The sequence below is a fragment of the Canis lupus genome, chromosome 24 (assembly GCF_048164855.1).
Source record: "Canis lupus baileyi chromosome 24, mCanLup2.hap1, whole genome shotgun sequence".
NCBI classification, from domain to species: domain Eukaryota; kingdom Metazoa; phylum Chordata; class Mammalia; order Carnivora; family Canidae; genus Canis; species Canis lupus.
This window is the reverse complement of record NC_132861.1, coordinates 29,240,007-29,263,334: the sequence shown is the minus strand read 5'-3', so window position 1 is coordinate 29,263,334 and position 23,328 is coordinate 29,240,007.

Below are 23,328 nucleotides of genomic sequence, written 5' to 3'. Positions count from 1 at the left end.
AGAGGACGTTTACCTTCTACCAAGAAGTAATCGCCCGTCACGCACGGTTGGCTCCTCCAGGCCTTTCCCTCTGTGTACAGCGGGGGGTGTGGGCATGGGAGTGTGTGCGCGGGTGCGATGGGAGGGCCCCTTGGCTGGGCCCTGGTCCTCCCGGAGGGTCACCATCGCTCCTGTCCCCGGAGGCATTCTCAGTGGACACACATCATTTCTGCGGCAGCCCCGGCTGGGGAACCACTGAGTGCCTTCCAGTTATGTGACTCTGAGCTGAGAGTGAAGAATCCATCTGTGCCAGAAATCTCTGTTTCTGGAGCACCGGGTCCTCAGAGCACAATTCCTGGAACACCCAGTCCTCCCCTTTTTGGAGCACCGGCTGTGGGCCCCTGTGCCTGGGCTCTCCTCATGAAAGGTGGAGAAGGGACTATTTGGGAGGAGGGACCCGGAGAGTACAGAGGAGCCGTAAAATACCGGGGAGGACATGCTGGCAGCAAGGCTTGTCCAGGGCCTGGGAGCGACACCCAGAGCCGGGAAGAGCTTGCCCCTTGCACCCTTGTGTGTTGTCCCCACAGCACGCCTGCGCTGAGTCCTGGAGCACACTTCACCCAGGCCCTGGCCCATCCCAGCCCCTGCCCCCGCAGGCCCTCCGGCCCTGCAAGTGACAATTGTTTCTCAGAGTTAAGTATAAAGTATCTAATAATAAGGAAGTTAGAAGCTATCTCAAACGTATGTGTGAAAGCATTCTGGAAGCACCATGTACTTAACCTAGGAAACAAGCATTTCTAGAATGGGGCTTTCAACTAGCATCTTCTTTGGCGAAGTTAGAAGCTATCTCCAAATTATGTGTGAACATACAAGGGAAGTGCCACATTCTTAACTCTGAGAAACCAGTGTTACTAGAATATAGCTTTCAACTAACATCTAAGGATGTTAGACGCAATTTCAAAAGTATGTGAAAGCATAAGGGATGTGCCATATATTTAACTCTAAGATATAAGTGTCACTAGAATGTAGCTTGCTACTAGCATCTAATAAAAGGAAGTTAGTAGCTATCCTTGAGCTTGTTGTGAGGTCAGGTAGCATAAGCATGGTGATAGGTAGCAAGGCTATATTTCCCTTAGCTGCTCCCTTAGCTGATTTCCATGCCTCTGTTCTGAAGACCAGACAATTCAGCACACAGAGAGACCTTTCAAGGAATCTTACTCCAAAGGCCAAACTTCAAACACTTGAATATCAGCCAGAAGAACCAAACTGTTACCCTCAATCCCTTCTATGTATCTCTACTTATGGGAAGGGCAACAAACAAGCCAACACCAGGAGATTTCCTTCTCTTTCATTAGGAAGAATGCAGGCCTCTTGTTGACAGGGCTCCCAAGTATAGGAAACAAGGTTTACCTTTGCCCAAGCCCACAGGTTTATTTTTCCTGAGAGAGGCTGCTTGCTAGGAGTTTGTGCTAGTTACTTCTTTCTTGACATTAGAATGTCTAGTCATCTCTAATGAAGAACTTTGCCCCCCTCCATGTATCCATTTCCAGCCTTCTGTTTTTTTTTCAAACTAGACTCTCCCTGGGAGCCATTCAGATCCAGTGTCTCAGAGTAATATCCTCTACTTTATACTAAGTAATTCCAGCTGAGTCCTTGTGTCTGTGGGACAGATTGGGGCACAGTGCCCCTTGGAAGATGCTTTCAAAAGTCTGTCAACTTTAGGAGGCCTAAGGCATTTGAAGGAGCCCAGAAGATCATGTTTGTGTATAGGCTTGGCCAGAGGTTTTTAGAAGGAGCTGGCCTCATTTCTTGGGTAAAACAAAATGAAGTCATACATTTCTTTCACAGATGTATCCCTATCCCAACCCGATTTAATTGTAGATCTTGGCCTTCCTTGTAGCCATTTCCATCCCTTTGCTGATTTCTTATTTAGGGTTGGTTATGTATGGGGGGCAGGGGATTTTATCCACATAGCCAGCATATGAGGATTGGTTGCAACTTCCTGTAGCAGTCTTGTGCTAAGTGAGAGCATCCATGTCTGATATCCCAAAGGACAGATGGCAGTCCTCTCTTTGAGCTTGCGAAACCGTCCTTCTGAGGAACAGAAATATCACCAATATACTCCATGCTGATAGACCTGGTGAGCTCAGGAAGTGCCCTTTCAAGTTATTCTTGTTTTAATAAATAGATTTGGTCCATAATTTATCCGTTTCCATCTTCTTCCTCTTTATTCTATCTGGGTTCACCCTGTGAGCCATTCAGATCCAATGTCACAGAGCAATATCCTCTGCTTCAACCTGGGAAGTCTGGAAGATTCCTGTGTCTCTGGGAAGTGGAGACAACAGGGCCTCCTTGAAATTTAGTTTCACTGGTCCATTTTCTTGTACCATACAAGTTTGTACCAATAAACTCAAAATAGGTGAAAGGCCTAAATGTAAGACAGGAATCCATCCAAATCCTAGAGAACACAGGCAGCAACCTCCTTGACCTCAGCCACAGCAGCTTCTAGCTAAACACGTCTCCAGAGGCAAGGGAAACAAAAGTAAAAATGAACTTGGGACTTCACCAAGACCAAAAGCTTCTGCATAGCAAAGGGAACAGTCAACAATGAATGGGCAACGTATGGAATGGGAGAAGATATTTGCACATGACATATCAAACAAAGGGCTAGTATCTGGGATATAAAGAACTTACCAAACTTACCACCCAAAAACAAAGAATCCAGTCAAGAAATGGGCAGAAGACGTGAACAGGCAATTCTCCAAAGAAGACATACAAATAGTTAACAGACACATGAAAAAAATGCTACACATCACTTGCCATCAGGGAAATACAAATCAAAACTACAATGAGATACCACCTCACAGCAGTCAGAAGGGTAAAATGAACAATACAGGAAACAATCAATGTTGGTGAGGATGTAGAGAAAGGGGAACCCCCTAACACTGTTGGTGGGAATGCATACTGGTCTAGCCACTCTGGAAAATGATATGGAGTTTCCTTAAGAAGTTAAAAGTAGAGCCAGCAATTGCACTACTAGGTATTTACCCCAAAGATACAAATGTTGTGATCTGGAAGGGGCACTTCTACCTCAGTGTTCATAGCAGCAATGTCCACAATAGCCAAACTGGAAAGAATTGAGATGTCCATCGAGAGATGAATGGATAAAGAAGATGTGGGGCATATATATATATATATATATATATATATATTACTCAGCCATCAGAAACAATGAATACTTAACATTTACATCTATGTGGATAGAACTGTACTGTGTTTTGCAGACTGAAGTAAGTCAATCAGAGAAAGACAATTATCATATGGCTTCACTCATAGGTGGAATATAGGAAACAGTGCAGAGGATCATAGGGGAAGGGAGGGAAAACTGAATGGGAAGCCATCAGAGAGGGAGACAAACCATGACAAGGGGAGGAAAGTGGGGGGGGGTGTATGTAGTAATAGGTGATGGGCATTAATGAGGGCACATGACATGATGAGCATTGGGTGTTATACACAACTGATAAATTATTGAACACTATATCTGAAACTAATGATGCATTATATGTTGGCTAATCGAATTTAAATTTTTAAAAAATTTTAGTTTCAGAACTAAGTTGACATTAGGAAACTAAATGCATTTGAAGTTTCTAAGCAGTGAATGTTTGTGTGTAGGCTTGGCCAGAGAACTTTAGAAAGTGCTGGCCTCATTTCCTGTGTAAGGGAAAAAAGTTAGACATCTCTTTACAGAGTTATCTCATTCTTATTTTAAATGTAGAGTATTGGCCCTGCTTGTAAACATTTCTATACTGTTGCTGATCTCCTATCTAGGTCTTGGTTCACAATGAGGCTGGAAGGTACTTTTACTCAGGGCCAGCACCTAGAGATTAGTGGTGAGTTCCCCCTCTTGTCCTGTGGGAAGTGAGAGAATTAGAGTCTGTTCTCCCGAAAACCAGCTGACCCTCTTGTCTCTGAGCTTGTTGCATGGTTGCCTTGGGTCAATGCATTGATGGGTAGTTGGGGTGCCTCCTTCCCCCTGAGTGATTGAGATGTCTTTCTTCTGGAGAACCTAGTTTGAAAAAAGAGCAAAGGAATGGAAGTGGACAGAGAGGTGATGAAAGACTTTCTTAGAGATGAGAATGAAATAATATTGAGATTTAAGTATCTAGCAAAATCTCTTAGCAAGCTGGCAGTCTCAGGAATAGGAAACATCTGTTGGCTTGGGCAATTGGAAACCTCCATTGGCTACACCTGGGGCAAAGGAAGCCACAGGCCTTCATTCTTCCTTCACAAAGTGAGGGCAAACTTCTGGTTTTGGATGTATCTCCTGCCTTTCCCCAGTGGAAAAGAAAAAAACAGAAGTGATTTAAGGTTAACAGATTGGTTCTCCCAGCTGATGATGTGTTTGGCAATGATCCTTGGAGCAGTATTCCTTGAAAAAGCTTTTTTGTACACTGAATAGGTCCTGGAACATATGGCACATGTGTGAACTGTCTGCTCTTCAGAATGAAGGCATCTCTGTCAGGCAGGGGAGAGAGACAACCTGGCTACTAACCCCAGCATGCAAAACAGCAGGACAAGAACCAAGCACTCACAGGCAGAAGGGGGAGGAAGCTTTACTTTTGGCTATCAGACTCTTTTTGCTCTCACATAGCACAGGACCAGAGTGGGAACTTGCCACCAACACTGGGTTCTGGTTGTGTGATGACAACTGTATTATCCCTGAATGGGAATAAATCTAGCTAGAAAAACAGCAAGATGATAGGAATGGCTTCAAGGGAAACCAAAATTCTCCATTTCAAATGGAAATGAAAGTTATCTGGGAGTAAGATATCTAACTTCATCTCCTCTTGCCCCAGAAATGAGGAAAGCTCCCTCCCAAAACCTCTAGCCAAGCCTACACACAAACCACCTTTGAGCTCCTTCAAATGACCTAGCCCTCCTGATATCAACATTGTTCTGAAGCCAAATTACAAAGGGCCCTGTGGCACAACCTATCCACAGTCACAGGGGCTCTGTCAGTTTCTCTGGTTTAAATCAGAAAATATTGTGCTCAGAACACTGACACTCAATGGCCTCCAGGAAGAACCTCATTGGAAAAAGGAGAACAGGGATGAATATGTATGCATGGAGGCAAGGTTCTTTATTGGCTACAAGGAGGAAAAAGTTCTACCTTTCAAATGGAATGGAATAAATATGGGATGGATATGTCTAACCTACTTTCTCTTTGCCCCAGAAATGACACCACCTGCCTTCCACATCCTCTGGCCCAGCCTACACACATTCTCTGATGGGCACCCTCAAATGCCCTGGGTTCCATGATGTCCGCAGAGTTCTGAAACTCAAAGTGAAGCAGCCCTGTGGTCTAAGGTATCTCACAGTCCCAAGGACTCTGCAAAACTCCCCAGAGTAAAGCAGAAAATATGGTTCTGAGACACTTTTTCCAAATGACCCCTAGTTTGAATTTCGTTTGAAAAAATAAATAAAATGGAAATGGACACATGGAGAGCCAAAGGGCTTTGTGGAGATGAGAATGGAATAATACTGAGAATGAAATGACTAGGACAATGTCCTAAAAATCTGGCTGTTTAAGGAATAAGAAATTCCAGTGGCTTTGGGCAAAGGGAAACTTCCATTGGCTACACCTGGAAAATGAGTAAACAAGAGGCCTGCATTCCTCTTTTTTTTTTTTTTTAAATCTTTGGAGACAGCACTAGAGCAAGCATACACACGATGAGGGAGGGGCAGAGGGATAGACTCCTAAGCAGGCTCCAGGCCCAGCACAGAGCCCTATATGTGGCCAGATCTCAGAACACTGAGAACATGACCTGAGCCAAAATCAAGTCAGATGCTTCATCAACTGAGCGACACAGGTGCTCCAAGTTACCTTCATTCCTTCTTCACAAAGAGAAGGAATATTCTTACATCGGAGTTTTTCCTGCACTTCCATTAGTGGATAGAGACAGCAATGATTCAAAGGTATGAGGCTGGACCCCCAGTGATGATCAAATACTTGGAACTGGTACTTGGATCATTCTATTTCTGCACTGAACAGGTCCTAGAGCATAGTAGGCATGCACAGTACATCTGCTCTTCAGAATGAAGGCATCCAAATCAAAAAGGGTAGTGAGACAAGCTAGATACTCATCTGTGTGCTTCCTCAGCTGGCCAAGAATCAAGTGCTCAGTGCCAGAAGGGCAAACTTTTCCTTCAAATATTAGACATAGATTTTTCTCTCTTAACACAGGTCCAGAATGGGAACTTACCACCAGACCCTGGGTGCTGTGTGAGTTAAAACACAACAGCCTGGGTGGCTCAGCAGTTGAGCATCTGCCTTTAGCTCAGGACATGATTCTGGGGTCCTGGGATTGGGTCCCATATCAGGCTCCCTTCGAGGAACCTGCTTCTCCCTCTGCCTGTGTCTCTGCTCTCTCTGTGTGTCTCTCATAAATAAATAAATCTTTTTTTTTTTAAAAAAAGAGAGTCAAATGATAGAAATTGATATACAAAATGCCAAAGATAAAAAAAAATGCCAAAGATCTTCAGGAAAAGTGAACTACAATAAAAAAATATAGAAGAAGAAGAAGAAGAAGAAGAAGAAGAAGAGGAGGAGGAGGAGGAGGAGGAGGAGGAGGAGGAGGAGGAGGAGAGTGGGATAATGTTGAGAATGGAGTGACTAGCACAATCTCATGACAATTTGCTTCTGGGTGGATCAGTGGTGAAGCATCTGCCTTGGGCTCTGGTCATGATTCCAGAGTCTCAGGTTGAGCCCTGCCTCAGGCTCCCTACTCAGTGGGGAGCCTGCTTCTCCCTCTCCCTCTGCCTCTGCCCTGCTCATGCTCTCTCTCATTCAGTCACTCTCTCAAATAAAATCTTTTTTAAAAAAGGAAAAGTTCTCATAATCTTATGGATTTTCTTTATTTTTAAAGCTTTTTTTTTTGTTTTGTTTTGAATACATCAATAGCCCTATCCACCCTCCCCGCCAAGAAATTAACTAGGTGTACTTCAAACTTGTAGGCTGCGCGAGTATGATTTATCACTGCCCCCCCTCGGAGGACTACTTTTACACTCAGACTTAGGTTTTCTGTTTCAGTGGGTCCAGGGCACAGGAAAGAAAACAGGTGCAACACGCAGATGTGGCCGCTTCCCTCCAGGTGGGATGTGAATGTGCCACAGCCTGCTGGCTCTCAGGATGTGCTACAGTTACACCATGGAGAGAATCTGGGAATGCCTCCCAATTCCCTGGGATGGAGTGTCAGTGCCCACGGAGAGTGGTACTAGCCAGTCCTGGCCATCAGGTGGCCTCCCCTTTGCTCCAGCTCTCCCTCGTCCATGCACACACACATATCCATCCATGCATGATGGATGGCTCATACTAAACTTGTGAATAAAAAAATAAATAAAATAAACTTGTGAATATCTACCCCATATTCTATGACAGTCAGGCAATGGGGGCCCAAGAGCATCCACTGGTAAGCCTAATAACTTACCCTCAACTGAGCAAAGAATTCAATCAGGAGAACAAGAAACTGTAGACAGCCACCCACCATCTACTTCCTTGTCTTGTTTCTTAACAGAAACCTAACTTAACTTAAGTGGCAAAATGCCCAGCTAAATTCTACACTTCTCAGGCTTCCTAGCAGCCAGGGTGTCTAACAAAACATAAATGTAAAAAAAAAAAAAAAAAAACCATAAATGTAAGTGGCTGGGTGGGACTTATAGACAGGTACTGTGTGAAGGGATAGTGGCTGGTGTTCCCCTTGCCTTTCCCTGCTCACTCTTGTTTGTTGCCTAGAACAAGGATGTTGGCTGCCTAGAACAGCAGCCATTCTGGGACCAAGAGATTATAAAGACTTAGCCACCGGACCAGGGTCAACAATCAGATACTTCTGGACTTTTATTACATATAAAAAGTGAATACACTTCAGTCAATGGACACGCTTACATCTGTGTGTTTCATGTTCTGTAACAAAGAGATGGACATAGCTCATAACTGATACAGAAGATCAAAGATATGAGAGAAGAAAGGAAATCCCCTGGAGGAAGGCTTGGAAGGGTAGGAGATTGTGGAATTATCAAACAAGAAGGAGAAGAAGAAGGACAAGAAGAAGAAGAAGGACAGAATTATCAAACAAGAAGGAGAAGGAGAAGGACAAGAAGAAGAAGAAGAAGGACAGTTGACAAAGAGGCAAATTTCCTCCTTAGAAATAGAAACAAAGATCGAGAAGGATGAATGGCAGCTTGTGAGCCCATCCTGAGGAGCAAATGGACAGGCAGCTTCTCTCATCCGGGGATATTAGAGACCATATGTTGAATGAGGCATCAGGTCCTCAGTGAGAATGGAGGTGTTGGAAACACCATCCAGAGGAAGGGCAACAGGAGAGCATTGCCATCACGGACACAGGGACACAGGTGACAATGTGGCGGGCATCTGCAGGCTCACACATGTGTGTGGCCCATCGAGCCCCTGGCTCAGGAGTCTCACTGGCCACATGGGGACCCCAGCTCCAGCAAGCCCCCTCTCTCCAGTTACTGTGTGGGGGCCGTCCTGAGAACATACGCCACAGAACAAAGCAGAACCAGAAGGCCGAAGTTCAAATCCCAGCTCCTCCGTGCACCCATTGGGAAAACACTCCACCTTTTTATATTTGCAAAAGGGGAAGTAATACTCACAGGCAGCTCACAGTGTTGTCAGGAGGAACACCTAGGTAACATGCATGAAGCACTTAGTACTGGCACAGAGTAAGCACCACACTGGTGATACTGTTTGAGAAGCTATCTCAAAAGTAAGTGTGGAAGCATAAGGCAAGTGGCATATACTTAACTCAGAGAAACAAGCATTACTTGAATGCAGCATTCAACTAGCATATTGTTTGGTGAAATTAGTAGCTATCTCAAAAGTATGTGTGAAAGCATAAGGCAAGTGTCCTATACTTAACACTTAGAAACAAGTGTTACTAGAATACTGCTTTCAATGAGGATCTTATTTGGCGAAGTGAGAAGGTATCTCAAAAGTATGTGTGAAAGCTTAAGGCAAGTGCCATAAACTTAACTCTGAGAAACAAGAGTTATTTGAATGCTGCTGTCAACTAGCCTCTAATATAAGTAGTGATCCTGGAGTCCCAGGATTGAGTCCCCCATCAAGCTCCCCACAGTGAGCCTGCTTCTCCCTCTGCCTCTCTCTCTCTCTCTCTGTCTCTCATGAATAAATAAATAAAATAATAAAAAATAATAATTTGTCAGTTTTTTCTCTCAAATTATTGTTTACATTTTTATTGAGTTGTTATATGTTCTGGATACAAGTTTCTTTTTATCAGATATATAATTCACAAAATTTTGTCTCAGTCTGTGGCTTAAATTTTTATTTTCTTAGTGGTGACTTTGAAACACTAAAATGTTTTTAATTTTGATTAAATTCAATTTATCAATTTTTTAATGGATTATACTTTTGGCAGTGTATCTACTAACTTTTTGCTTAACCCAAGGTTATGAAGACTTTTTTCCTGTTCCTTCTAGAAGTTATATGTAGGTTTAGTTTTCACATTTAGGCCTATGAGTCATTTTAAGTTAATTTTTATGTATGGTTTGTGTTAAGGGTCTAAGTTAAATTTTTTTTTGTTTTTATTTTTATTTTTTGCATATGGCTATTCTATTGTCTCAGAACCATTTACTGAAAAAAAAACTGTATTTCGTTTTATTGAATTATCTTAAGCATCTTTGCCCAAAATCAATTGACCATAGATTTCAGAATTCTTAATTTTGTTCCATTCATCCATATTTCTCTCCTTGTACCAATATTATACTATCTTGGTTACTGTAGACTTATAATAAGTTTTGAAATTGGGTACTATAAATCCTCCAACCTTGTTTTTCTATTTCAAAATTGTTTTGGCTATTCTAGGTCCTTTGCATTTCCATATACATTTTAGGATCACCTTATTGATATTTTGGTAGACCAAAAGAACCTATTGAGATTTGGATAGGGATTACATTGAAGCAGTAATCCCTGCTATCTAAATTGCAATTATACACCAGCACTGTTCTGTTCATCATCACTCTGGAATATTGTGTTGCTTCTATTACACCAATGACTACATTGTCTCTAGTCTCAAGACCAATCATCCTTCTCCATTTCTGTGTCAGAATTGAACAAGGGTTATGATTCACACAGGGTTAGCAGTCCCTGAACTGGCACCAACTTGGTTTTAGCTATGCCCACAGCCTGGTTAAACACACAGACTGGACAGCAAGTACAGAGGCCAGGGTTCTACTTTCTTCATCTCTGTCATTAACCAGGCTCATGACCTTAGATTGTACAGGAGGTTCTATTTTTAAGTTCTCTTGGTGATCTTCCAGTCAGGCAACCATAGCAATTGACATTTTAAAAATATAGCCAAAGGAATCTTAGCCTGCATACTGGAATTTCCCTTAGCAGATGGTTTTGCTCCCATTGGAAAAGGCAGAAGTCAAGACCAGCATTCAGGTGGAAATGGTATACCAGTTGAAATATGTCATGCTTTCTAAGTTAGCTTTGAGGTGGTTCAGAGGACCCCTCAGAAGAATATTCTGATGTTTTTAACTTCATTGGAGGCAGATGTATAAGCATCTTAAAGAAAGGCAGAGATAGAAGAGCCTTCTTTTCTGTGGCAGGCAAGGCAGCTTTATGCTTGAGATTAAAAAAAAAAAAAAGCAAGGATAAGAAGCAGCATAGGTGAGTACTCCATGGAGCTCAAGACAAAGAGATTGATGCAAACTAGAGGAGAAACTAATTTTCTTAGGAATGAAAGCTGAAAGAGTTTCATGTAGAAGTGAGGGCCCAGACTCTGTCCTCATCAAGTCACACATGAGGTTTCTCCCTTTAGGCATGCAAGCTTGCCCCAAGGTTATCACAAAACTCATGTAAAACAAGTATGTGTTGGACACAAAGAGGGACACCAGAGGTGCTTGTGAACAGAGGAAAGACAAGGAAGGACACAGCTAGAATATGGTCATAAACAAGCCAAGGAGGGAGGACTTAAGAGAAACTAAACCTGCTGACACCTTGGTCATGGGCTTCCAGCCTCCAGAACTGGGAGAAAATACATTTCTGTTGTTTAAGCCACACAGTGTTTTGTTATGGCAGCCCTAGATAACTAATATAATCCATAATAATTTTCAGATCTAGGAAGATATAACCCTTCTCCTTTGTATTCATGCCTTTTCATTCCTGTTCTCTCTGCCTTAGATACATCCCATATCCATCTGGGAAACCATGTAGCTTTTGCAACTGTGAATCTCTCCTGGACCATACTAGAAAATTAGTATGTCCTCTGTGCTCTCAAACACAATATACTTTTAGAACACTCATTGAGGTGAGTAGAAAATATTTATTTACATGAGTATTTCCCTGATTAAACTATACACTTCTTGAAAAGACTGTCTTTAATTGAAATTCAAATCCACAGAATTTTAATAAACATAATCATTTGTTCATAAACACATTTTGCTGGTTCACGTATGGCTTTTTTAAAAATGGGCATTTTGAAGCAAATATTTGTGGGTCCTAAAGCATATTAGATTGGGGGACCCTAATTAAGAAAAAGGATATAAAATTATAATTATAATAAACTAGGTACAAAAGTTAACATTTCCTATGGACTTTGGGTGATAATGATGTGTCAATGTAGATTCATCAGTTATAACAAGGGTACCACTCTATGGGGGGAATGCTGATAATGGGAGAGGCTATACATGAGTAGGGGCATAAATTATATGAGAAATATCTGTACCTTCCATTCCATTATGCTGTGAACCTAAATCTGTTCTAAAAAATAATAAAAAAATAATAAAGCACACTCAAAAAATAAATATGAAGGAAAAAATTTTAAAGTGCTTCTTTATTCTAAATAATTCAATAAGCAATCATGAACCTTGCTATATACTGAATGTTTGCATCCTTCAAAAATTCATATGTTGAATCCTAATCCCCAATATGATAGTTTTGGAAGGGAGGTCTTTGGGAAGTGACTAGGTCATGAAGACGGAGCCCTCATGAATGGGATTAGTGCCTTCATAAGAGACTACAGAGAACTTTTCCACCCATTCCACCTTGTGATGGCACAGCAAGAAGATGACTATCTATGAAACAGGAAGCAGAGTCTCATTAGACACCAAATCTGACTGTCCCTTTATCTTGGAATTCCCAATCTCCAGAAGTGTGAACAACAAATGTTTGTTGTTAAAGCCACTCAGTCCATGATATTTCTATTATAGCAGCCTAAACTGATTATGACAAATCTATTATCTAAACAAAAACTAGAATGTAATATCTAACTATATCATCACTACCATCACCATCTTCAACCCCCATCACACAATAAACATCATCCTGGTTCCTATATTCATGATTCCTTTATCCTTGGTATCCTTTTTATATGATTTGGTTACTATACACATACAATGTTTGTATGTAATTTTATTTATATGTATATACATATAATTACAGTAATTATCTATATATATCTATATATATCCATCTATCTATATGCTGGTGGAAAAAAGATGTATTTAATGTGTGTATCGTGTGTGTGTGTAGTAATTATATCTGTTTATATACCTACATACCTGCAGGTATAGATATAACTACAATAAATATACTATATATATATGTGGAAAGAGAGAAAGAGAGAGAAAAGGGATATATGCCTATTTTTAGATGTGTTTATTATAAAATAAGTATTATGTTCTATGTATTCTTTTGTTATATATTTATTACAATCAACTTTTTACATCACTAAAATTCATCCATATTATTGCATATAGTTTATTATCATACAATTGTGTGAATATACATTAATTTATTTGCTAGAACTCAATTTTTGGGCCAGTACTAGTACTAATACTTAATTTATTCACTAGTATTAAATTATTATTAAGCTTTTGTTTTTGTTAAAATCTGTACTATTCTGATTTGTCCTGCTATAAAGTTTTCTATATATGTTGTGAATATGTAAATGTTTACATGTGCATAAGTTTCTGTAATGATTCTCACCCCAAGATGGCTACATTCTAATTCCCAGAACCTGTATATATGTTAGGTTACATAGCAAAGGGGAATTAAATTTATGGATGGAATTAAGGTTGCTACTCAGCTGATCCTGAGATGAGATTATCTAGATTATCTAAGTAGGACCAATGTCATTCCAACAGTCTTTATAAGTAGAAGTTGGATGCAGAAGACAGAACCAGAGAGATGACACCTTGAGAACTCAGTCCAATGTTTCTGGCTTTGAAAATGGAGAAAGGGGGACCATAAGACAAGGGTGCAGAAGTCTCCTAGATGCTGAAAAGGAAAACAAATGAAGTCTCCCCCACAGCCTCCAGAAAGAATGCGGCTCTTCCAACACCTTGATTTTAGCTCAGTGAGACCTATTTAGGGCTTTGACCTCTAGAACTGTAGGACAATAAATGTTTCTTGTTTTATGTCACTAGTTTGTGACAATTTGTTATGGTAATCATAAGAAACTGATATAGGAAAGAAAAAAAAAAGAAACTGATATAGGTATATACTTACAAGTGGAGTGCCTGTCATAGGGTAATGTATTTTGAGTAGATATAGCCAAAGTGATTTCCAAAGAGTATGTATCAGTTTGTCCTCTCAATTGCAGAGTATGAGAATTCTTGTTTCTTTACATTCTGCTGACACTTAGTGTTTTCAAAATTTTTAATTTCCCTTCTGGGAAGTTATAAAGTTATCTCATTGTGATTTTAATTTGCATTTCCTTGATAAATAATGAGGGTTAAACATGTTATGTTTATAATATTATGAATATTATGATTTATATTACCTTTTATTGACTATTTCAAGATTATTTTTTCAAAGTGTTCAAGAATTGTGTTCCTTTATTTCCTGCTTACCTTTTTTCTTAACCATTTGCAGAAGTTTTAAATCAATTCTCAGACTCACTTTTAATTATAGGTGTTGCAAATATTTCTTCCCCTATTGGAACTGTGCCTTCAGATTAATAGATGTTATTTTTAATGTTATAGTTAGTATTATAAATCCATACACAGCTCCCCAGTTCTGGAATGTTCACAGTGTGGTGTGGTAGAACAAAGTGAGGAAATCCTATAGCACTCCACCAGTATTCACAGCTCAGGAAGTTAGGGGCTGGTGGCCAGGGAAACTTGGAAAGACAGAGAACCCTATTTGCAGCCTCTTTACCCCCAGGAAGCAGACTGGAGGAGAAGAGTATTGTGAATGTGCCTTTCGTTCACCTCTGACAGAGCTTTTTAATTGGTAGGAACACATGTGGGAACACATATATTTTGTGGATGATGTGGGAACTATATATGTAGAAAAATATGTTGTGTCTCAGAAGTGAAAAGAGGATTTTTGAGCTCTGGAGATACTGTCACAAAAAGGGGGAGCCACCATGGATACCTATTCCAACCTGATGGAGTTCAATCCCAGAGTCATGCTCTTTTCAGAAAGGAAGTGACGGGAATCTCGGGGTGGCTCAGCGGTTTAGCACCTGCCATGGGCCCAGGGCATGATCCTGGAGACCCGAGATCGAGTCCCACATCAAGCTCCCAGCATGGAGCTGGCTTCTCCCTCTGCCTGTGTCTCTGCCTCTCTCTCTCTCTCTCTCTCTGTGTGTGTCTTTCATGAATGAATAAATACAAAATTTTAAAAATCTATAAAAAAAAACGAAGCAACAACATTCTGTTCAAGATTGCAGCTCCTTTTCTCCACCTTTCATAAACAGAGGAATGACTAAATAGAGAATATAAATTATTAATACCCACCCCTGTAGGTCAAAAGGAAAGATCAAGAAAATAAGTAGAAAAAGGTATCTCATCTTTTTTTAAATTTTAAGACTAAAAGAATAAAAGACTATTTAAATTTTAAGACTAAAGCCAGGTATGACCTGGCTAGAACTAATCTGAGTTCAAAGATAGGCAACAAAAGCAAAAATAAACAACAACAAAACAGCATGAGTTAAATATAGCATTATAAATAGGTAGAAGATTGATTAATTGATTGATTGATTGATTGATGAGTATAGATATAAATATATGTAAAACATAAAACAATAAAACAAGGAAATAGACATTTACTAGGAAATAGAAATTTTAGCTTTATTTTATCATCTTTCCTCAAAGAAATTAAAGCTGACTCTATAATACATGAGAAAAAGAAAAAGAAACCATTACAGATACACAAAATAAGAGAATAGGATAAAATTAATGAAATTAAAATCCAACAAAATCAGCAAAACAAAAAAAACTAAGATCTTATAAATAAAAGTGAGGCAATATAAGGTAAGCATGTAGATGCAGATGAAACCATTGAGAAAGAGGAAAGATGTGGGGAATGGAGAGTTTAGATCCTGCATATAAATAATTGGCATACCTGAAATTATGCAAAAGAAAAAATGGAACTGAAAAAATTTTCAAATCTATGAAGAAATGAAAATGAAAACATAAATCTACAAAATGAAAAACACTTAATGTAAGAATTTCCTCTTCTAGGTAGAATGGAAATTTTGCAGGAAGCCAAAGCACTTGGAAAAAAAACAAACAGCTAGAAAAATCAGATAGAATGCAACAATCCATATGTTTTCAGGCAGAAAGAACTAAAGCAATGAAGACTAACAAGACTAAGATTCTGGAGAGGGGAGAAACATGCAGAAGTGAGTGAAGGATCTGCAGCCACCTTTTCCTGAAGGCATTTGACAATTATGCATGCAAGCTATGGGTTAAGAATCTGTGGGTTGCTTAGGTCTGAAGTGATGCTGTTGGTAAGAAAAGAAACTAGTGAATTTTCAGTGATCTCATGGTTCTGGAGTGACAAAATTAGATTTTTGAGAAGCTTCAAACACATTTACCTACTCTAGATGTATGCTGAATTCTAAAGTTGTATGGAATCAGAATAAAAAAGTGAAGTCAAGAACAAGGTGTTTTTCATAGTTTTGTGATGCTGAAGAAACTGACATATGAGAGTTCAGAATCTTCAGCAAGAAGAGACCTAATGACCACTGAAGTTTCTCAGTTGTAAATATTGTAGGGTTACACCATATGAAGAGGGTAAACTAAAGTGGGACAGAGCCATAAGTAATTACAATACAGCTTTGAGTATAGCTAGGACCATGATTTGATTAGATTGTGATACTTAAGGCCCCATTCTCTCTTCCCCACATGGGAAAAGATCAACCCTCTCTGGAAGAAGATAACATCATGTGCAGCATATACAATTTAAAAATACATGATGTCTGGCATTTAGTCCAAGTTTACTGGGCATGCCAAGAATTGGGACTCTGTCCATAATCCAAGAGACAAAATAGAATACAGAAATAAATGTTGAGGTGAAATAAGTGTTGGAGTTAGCATATAATAACTAAAATAGCTGATTAACATGTTCAAGAGTATGGTGGAAAAGTGGAGAAAATAGATGAAAAGACAGAGAGTATCACCAAAGATATGGAACATATTAAAAGAAACAGATGGAAATTCTAGAACAAAACTCAACAAATTTGAAACTAATAATTTAACAACTGTTTAACAGCAGAATAGACATAGCAGAGAACAGGATCAGTGAATGAGCAGAGTGATAAGAATAAACTTATGAAGGAGTAAATAGAATTGAAAATAAAATTGTGGAAAATATATAGTGAGGAGATCTAACATAGACTTATAGTTTCATAAGCAGAAGAAAGAAGAAATTGAGGCAGAAGCAATATTTGGAGAAACATGAATTTTCAAGAATTGATGAGATAACAGCTTACCAACTGAAGAAATTCTGTGTACCACAAGGAAGGTGAATACAGAAAAACCACACCAAGGAATTTCATGGTCAAACTTCTGAAAACTACCTAAAGGGGGAAAGAAATCTCAAAAACAGAGAAACAATGCATATTACCCTTAAGAGAAATAGCAATGATACTGATAGTTGACTTCTCAACAGAAATCATGAAAGTCAGAAAGAGTGACTTTAAAGTCTTGAAAGAAAATAATTGTTAACTTAGAATTGCATTAAAAATATTCTTCAAAAACAAAGGCAAAGGAGTTTTTCTGTGGCCAAGATGAAGTAACAGGAACATTATTTGCCTTCCTGAAACAAAACGAAAGCAAACAAAATACATGAAAAAAGTAATATTCCAGAATCTGGACTTTAGGTGATAAAGAGCACCAATGATCCTTTAGTGATGGAAAACAAATGAGATGAATTGTCTGATTTCCAAGGCTGCATTGCCTTGAGAGATTTTCAGTCCAGAGGGAGAAGTAACTGAGGTGGGGGTTGGCAGACTCCATAGTTGAGGAGACAGATCTGAGAGTCTGGAGAGACCAAGGAAGCCATAGTTCATAAGATAATGTACCTGAGAGACATGGGTACAGAGGAAATCTGCAGATTTCCTAGTACCTGTGCATGAGGAAACTACCTGAGACTTTAGAAGAACCATTTAATTTCTTAGTACCTGTGCATGAGGAAACTACCTGAGACTTTAGAAGAACCATCTAAAATAATTAAAGGGAGCATTATCCTGTGCTCACACACAGCTAACAACAGTAACTGTTTCTACAAGCCTCACAGGAAAAGTTCATAATTTGAAGAGTACTGAATAGAGTACCCAAGAAGGTCTTTCTTCAGTAGGAAGAAATAATAAGCTGTAGACTTAGCACTATTCTGGATCTACCTAACAAATTTAAAAGCAAAACATAAAAAGATCAAGTTTCCCCAAGTAATATAACTATATTCCAGAACAAAGCTCTAGATAATTTATAGAAATACAAAAATATTCAACACAAGACCAGACTAGTGAAATTAACTGTTTGGCATCCAAAGATTACTAAGTGTGCAGAGATAGAAAACCATGACCCATAATGGAGAGATGATTATCAAACAGAAATTATTGAGAACTGATAGTTAGGATTAACAGAAAGAGACTTAAATAGGAATAGGTCATTTTAACTCTACTCAATAAATTCAAAAAGCTAAAGGAAAGATTAAACATTATATATATATAATTCCAAAGTGTGTGTATATATATATGTATATATATATATATATATATATATTTCCAAATATAATTTCCAAATTAAACTTTAGGAGATGAAAACCACAGAATTTGAGATGAAAAATACTCTTGGTATGAATAATGGCAGATGAGACATTGTAGAAGAAAAAACTTTGTGAACTCAAAGACATAGCAATAGAAGCAAAAATAAAAGTCAAATTGAGAATAAAATGAGCAGATCATTATTAAGATATGTAACAACTGCAAGTGCCCTAATAAATTATTAATTAGAATAATCAGAAAGAGGAAGAGGGGGAAGGCAGAAATAACATTTGAAGAAATAATGATAGAAAACCTTCCAAGTTTGAAGAAAACTACTTACTCTACATCCAAGAAACAAAGAACAAGAAATATGAAGAAAACTAAATCAAAGCACATCATTATCTAATTACTTAAAACTAATGATAAACAAAATCTTAACAGTAGCTAAAGGATAAGACACATCATGTATAAAGGAAGATAAGGATGACAGCAGATTTCTCATTGGAAACAGTATAAGATAAAAGAAAGTGGAATAACATCATAAAGATACTGAAAGCATAATTGTCATCTTGAAATTCTATATTGGAAAAATATCACTTAAATCTGATAGTTTTGCCTCTGTTCTAAATTTTTATGACAATTAAATGAAATAATGTTTGAGGAATTAAAAATTCTGAGTGAAAGCACATTGTTAAAGAACCACAGCCTTAGGAGCTAAATGAATCTGGATTTGAATTTTGCCAGTGGTTTCAAATTTGGCTGAGCCATTTAACTTATATAAATCTGTTTATTTTCTGTAAAATAGGAAATGGGCTAAGTTGCCCTAGATCATATGTTTGAAGTAAGGATTAATGGTTTATGCAAAAAAAAAAAAAAAAAAAAACCTAGCATAAAGCAAACATATCAGCATCAGGCTATTCTCAATTCCTTTTTGCCTTATTTGAAATATGAGAGGATCAAGTCAGAAAAATGATCTCTGTGATCCTGACAATTGAAACATTCCTATGACTAGTACAGATGTGTCTTACCAAGACATCCAGGATATTTGCAACTTCATATCCACCAGGTCTAATCAGCATGATGTCACCAATGTAGTGAAGCAGAGTGATATTTTGTGGGTTGGTGAATGGTGGATATCCCTGGTGACTAAACTAATGACATATAGCTGAAGGATTAAGAGACAAGATGGAGAAGGTGTCATGTTTCTATTAAGTGGGGAAAAAAAACCCTTGCATCTAGTTGTCTTTTGTATTCAATACAGAGAACATTATTTCCCAAATTTAAAAATTTTTTAAATTTATGTTTTCTCCAATAGAAATGTCTTATGTGGAATATCAGCTGCAACTGACAGTCAAGTGAGCACTTGACTAAATTCATGATAACCAATTTCCTTTACCTAAAGTCTATATCTATCTGAAATTAATTAAATGGAGAAATGAAAGGAATCACCATTTCTACACTTTTCATTTTATGTTTCACTGATTTCTGCAATTGTTTTAGGAATATTCTATTTCTTTGAGAGTATTACTTTGGTAAGGAGGAGATTTTTCAGGAATCCCCACTTTGGCCTTTCCTCCCTTTAGTAGCTCCAAATCCGTGGGTCAAGAAGTCAGTGTGAGGATTTTGGTCGGTACCATATCGGTATGTTTCAGCAAACATACAAGATGCCCTGAATCACATCCTCTCAGCTTTGCCATTTATTTTAGTGACATCTGGAGTTCACATTTCCATCCAGGCTTCTACTCACTTTCTGCTGACAATATCTTACCTCAAGCATGTGTCTTGCATCTTTATCTTGTGCACAGGCTCCTCTAATGCCATGTTGGCAGTGTGCACTGAGCTCACTGATATACAGAGTTTGGAATTACAGAAGAATTTACTCCCTGGAGCAATTTTTGACCAATAAGGGCGAGAGCTACCTCTAACTTCTAGTAATTAAAGGGAGAGTTCTAAGAATTATTCTAAATAGTTCTTCAAAGGGTCTCCGGGGGATTGAGCCCAGGTTACCATAACTATAACCACCATGTTTGATACTCTTACTCCCCATTTATACTCTTTTTAGTTTTCCACAGTTCAATATACTGAACTAAAGAAATAGTTTGTAGAGCCATGAGGATCACTGTCAGATGGACTTAGGCCATCATTTTTTTTTATCACCTGACTCCCATGAGCCCCACATTTTCTAGTGGACCATAGTGGCATTTTGAGCACCAAGATTTCAAATTAATCATCTCAGAGTCATTTGTTCAATATTTCCTCTACAGTCTGAGTCGTTTCCTCCGCTGTTGCACAATAATCTTGGTAAATAGCTGAAAGTGCTTTGGAAATGACTAGAAGATTACATATTATGGCAGAGGTATAAAGTCCTTCCTCAAAGGGCCCTAGCCTTTGGCTCCCTCAAAGGGCTGTATATCTCTGAACTGGCTCAGCCCAAAAAAGTGAGGGAGGGAGGTAACTCTTTGCTATAGTGATTCAAGGTGGTTTCTATTCATCACATGTAGCACGTTTTTTGCTTACACAGATCAATTAAGACCTTAGTAGACTTTATTTCAGTCCTAGAGATTTCATCATTAGTGATCAGTGCCAAAGATCCCTGCTGGTCAAATAACTGCAATGATTTCACCAGTCCTTTTGCTTACTATAGTTGCCATGTCCATCATACTTCTGACTATATGGTAGCCTACTTTCCAAGATGATTTAATTCCTGTATTTATTAGAGAAGCCCATTCTGTAATTAACCTCAGCATCCCCAGTTTTCAGAAGACAGCAACTTGACAGTGTATCAGATATGCTGGATTTGATAAATAAGATAATACTAGCTGCTATAATACAAATTCAACATTTCAGTGACCTAATAGGATTCATTTTACTTTTTGTTCAATTTTACGTTCTGATGTGGACATCCTTATTTAATGATTGCTTTCTTCTATATGCTGATCTAGGGACCCAGCCTGCATTTGTCTTGTGGTTCTCCTGTCCCCAGGGTCCCAGAGTCCTCTATTAAACTAGTACGTGGAGAAAAATAGAATGGATAAGGAATATCCAGCTTTGGTGTGCCTTGGCCCTGAAAGAGACACAGATCAGTTCTGCTCAAATTCCAGTGTTGAAAATTAGTCATAGGTGCCTACATGAAAATGGGGATATGAAATGCAAGCTCTAGATGGGAAGAGCCACTTTCTGTCACTCCTCAATATGGAAGGGAAAACATAATTTTGGTAGGCAGAGAACGACTTCTGCAATGTTGATCCTTCCCCTTCATTGATGCATTTCTAATGCTTTGGTGAAAGAATTATTTTTGAGCCTTCTTATGAGAAATAGGAAGAGTGAGTGAAGAGATTTATGATAAATCTATTCTAATTTCCTATCTCCCTAAGAATTCATATCACTTTCTCTTCAATATAATAAAGAATTTCTGATGTGACCCCTTTATTTTTTAATTTTTAATTAAAATTGAAATAATTAACATATAATGTATTATTAGTTTCGGAGGTAAAGTTCAGTGATTCATCAGTTGTATATAATACCCAGTGCTCATTACATCACATGCCCTCCTTAATGCCCATCACCCATTTACCCCATCCCATTACCCACCTCTCCTCCAGCAACCCTCAGTTTGTTTCCTAAGATTAAGGTTTGTCTCCCTCTCTGATTTTGTCTTATTTTATTTTTCCCTCCCTTCCCCTATGTTCCTCTGTTTTGTTTCTTAAATTCCACATATGAGTGAAGTCATATGATAATTGTCTTTCTCTGATTGGCTTATTTTGCTTAGCATAATACCTTCTAGTTATATCCACATCGCTGCAAATGGCAAGATTTCCTTTTTTCTGATGGCTGAGTAGTATTCCATTGTATATATACATAAACCACATTTTCTTTATCCATTCATATATCCATGGACATCTAATGTGGGCCCCTTTTAAATGCAGGTTTTAATTAACCAAATAAGCAGACTATTTAGAGCCACTCCCAAATGTTAAAACCAGTTCACTGAATCCAAAATTTGTGATGAATTAACACTATTGAAAAATTTGGCCCAATCTGGTGTTACATTCCTTCCTACCTGGTCTATGTTGTTTAATGACCTCCTAGACCCAATTTTGTACTTTTTCCTGTGGGATACCATGAAAATAAGCTGTATTTAGAAACCTGGAGGTTGTAAGAGTTGGTGGGTCGAGTCTTGAGGAGAAATAGCATTCCTTACAAGGTAACTGCCTCCTGTGATATCCTTAGAGTAGTTTCAATCAGGAGACGGCTGAAGTTATCAGAGAGGAAAGAGTTTTCTTCTGGTAAGTGAGACTCAGTGGGATATGTGAGGTCAAAGTACTCAGATACTGTATTAATCATGCCTCTTTGTTGAATCCTTACACACTGAATGACAATCTTTCTGTCCTAATTACCTTAGAGCCAAACATCAGTTAATTAAAAGCAGTCCCTACATGACAGAGCTTGTTGAAATTGTTTAAATTAGCCAATCCCAAACCTGCTTAGCTTGCTTAGCCTACTTCTCTCATGCCTTCCTACAAAAAACACAAAAGCGGCTCTCGCCCACCTTCTCCCTTCGCTCCTCTGCATCTTCACCAGTCTTGTTGCTTCCCCATGTGGTCTTACATAGCATCTTGTGCTTCCTCTTCTTCCAAACTGTAACAAACTATCCTTTCAAGACATTTGTCTCCTATTGACTTCACCATATGTGAATAATGATGATAGAACCTCCATTTAGAAACAGATGCATATAAAGCCACCTTAATATCCCCATTTCAATTTTCAGGTCTCCACTTTTCCCCCATCCTATCTTTTATATGAGAGACCTATAGAAGCTGTGAATTCAATTTATACTGTATTTTTTAAAGATTTTTAAAATTTATTCATGAGACACACACACACACACACACAGAGAGAGAGAGAGAGAGGCAGAAACACAGGCTGAGGGAGAAGGCTCCCTGCCCCACAAAGAGCCTTATGTGAGACTCAATCCCAGATCCCAGGATCATGCCCTGGGCCAAAGGCAGATGCTCAACTGCTGAGCTATCCAGGTGTCCCAATTTATACTGTATTTATGCAACTAGTACCCCAATACTTAGATTGGGGCTTAAATTTTGGCTACATTGGCTCAGCAGCCAAAGAGAGAAGATACATTTTGTATAGCAGATATAGACACTCTCTGGTTCTTTGACTATGCCAGACTCTGGTTCATTACTAGTTTTTTTAAGCTTTATTCTCAGCAGTTAGCCTACCCTTATAGCCCTTGTATTTCTCATTCAATTATAATGGTGGAGTGCAACAACGACTTGGTCTGCCAAAAGCTCGTTTTCAA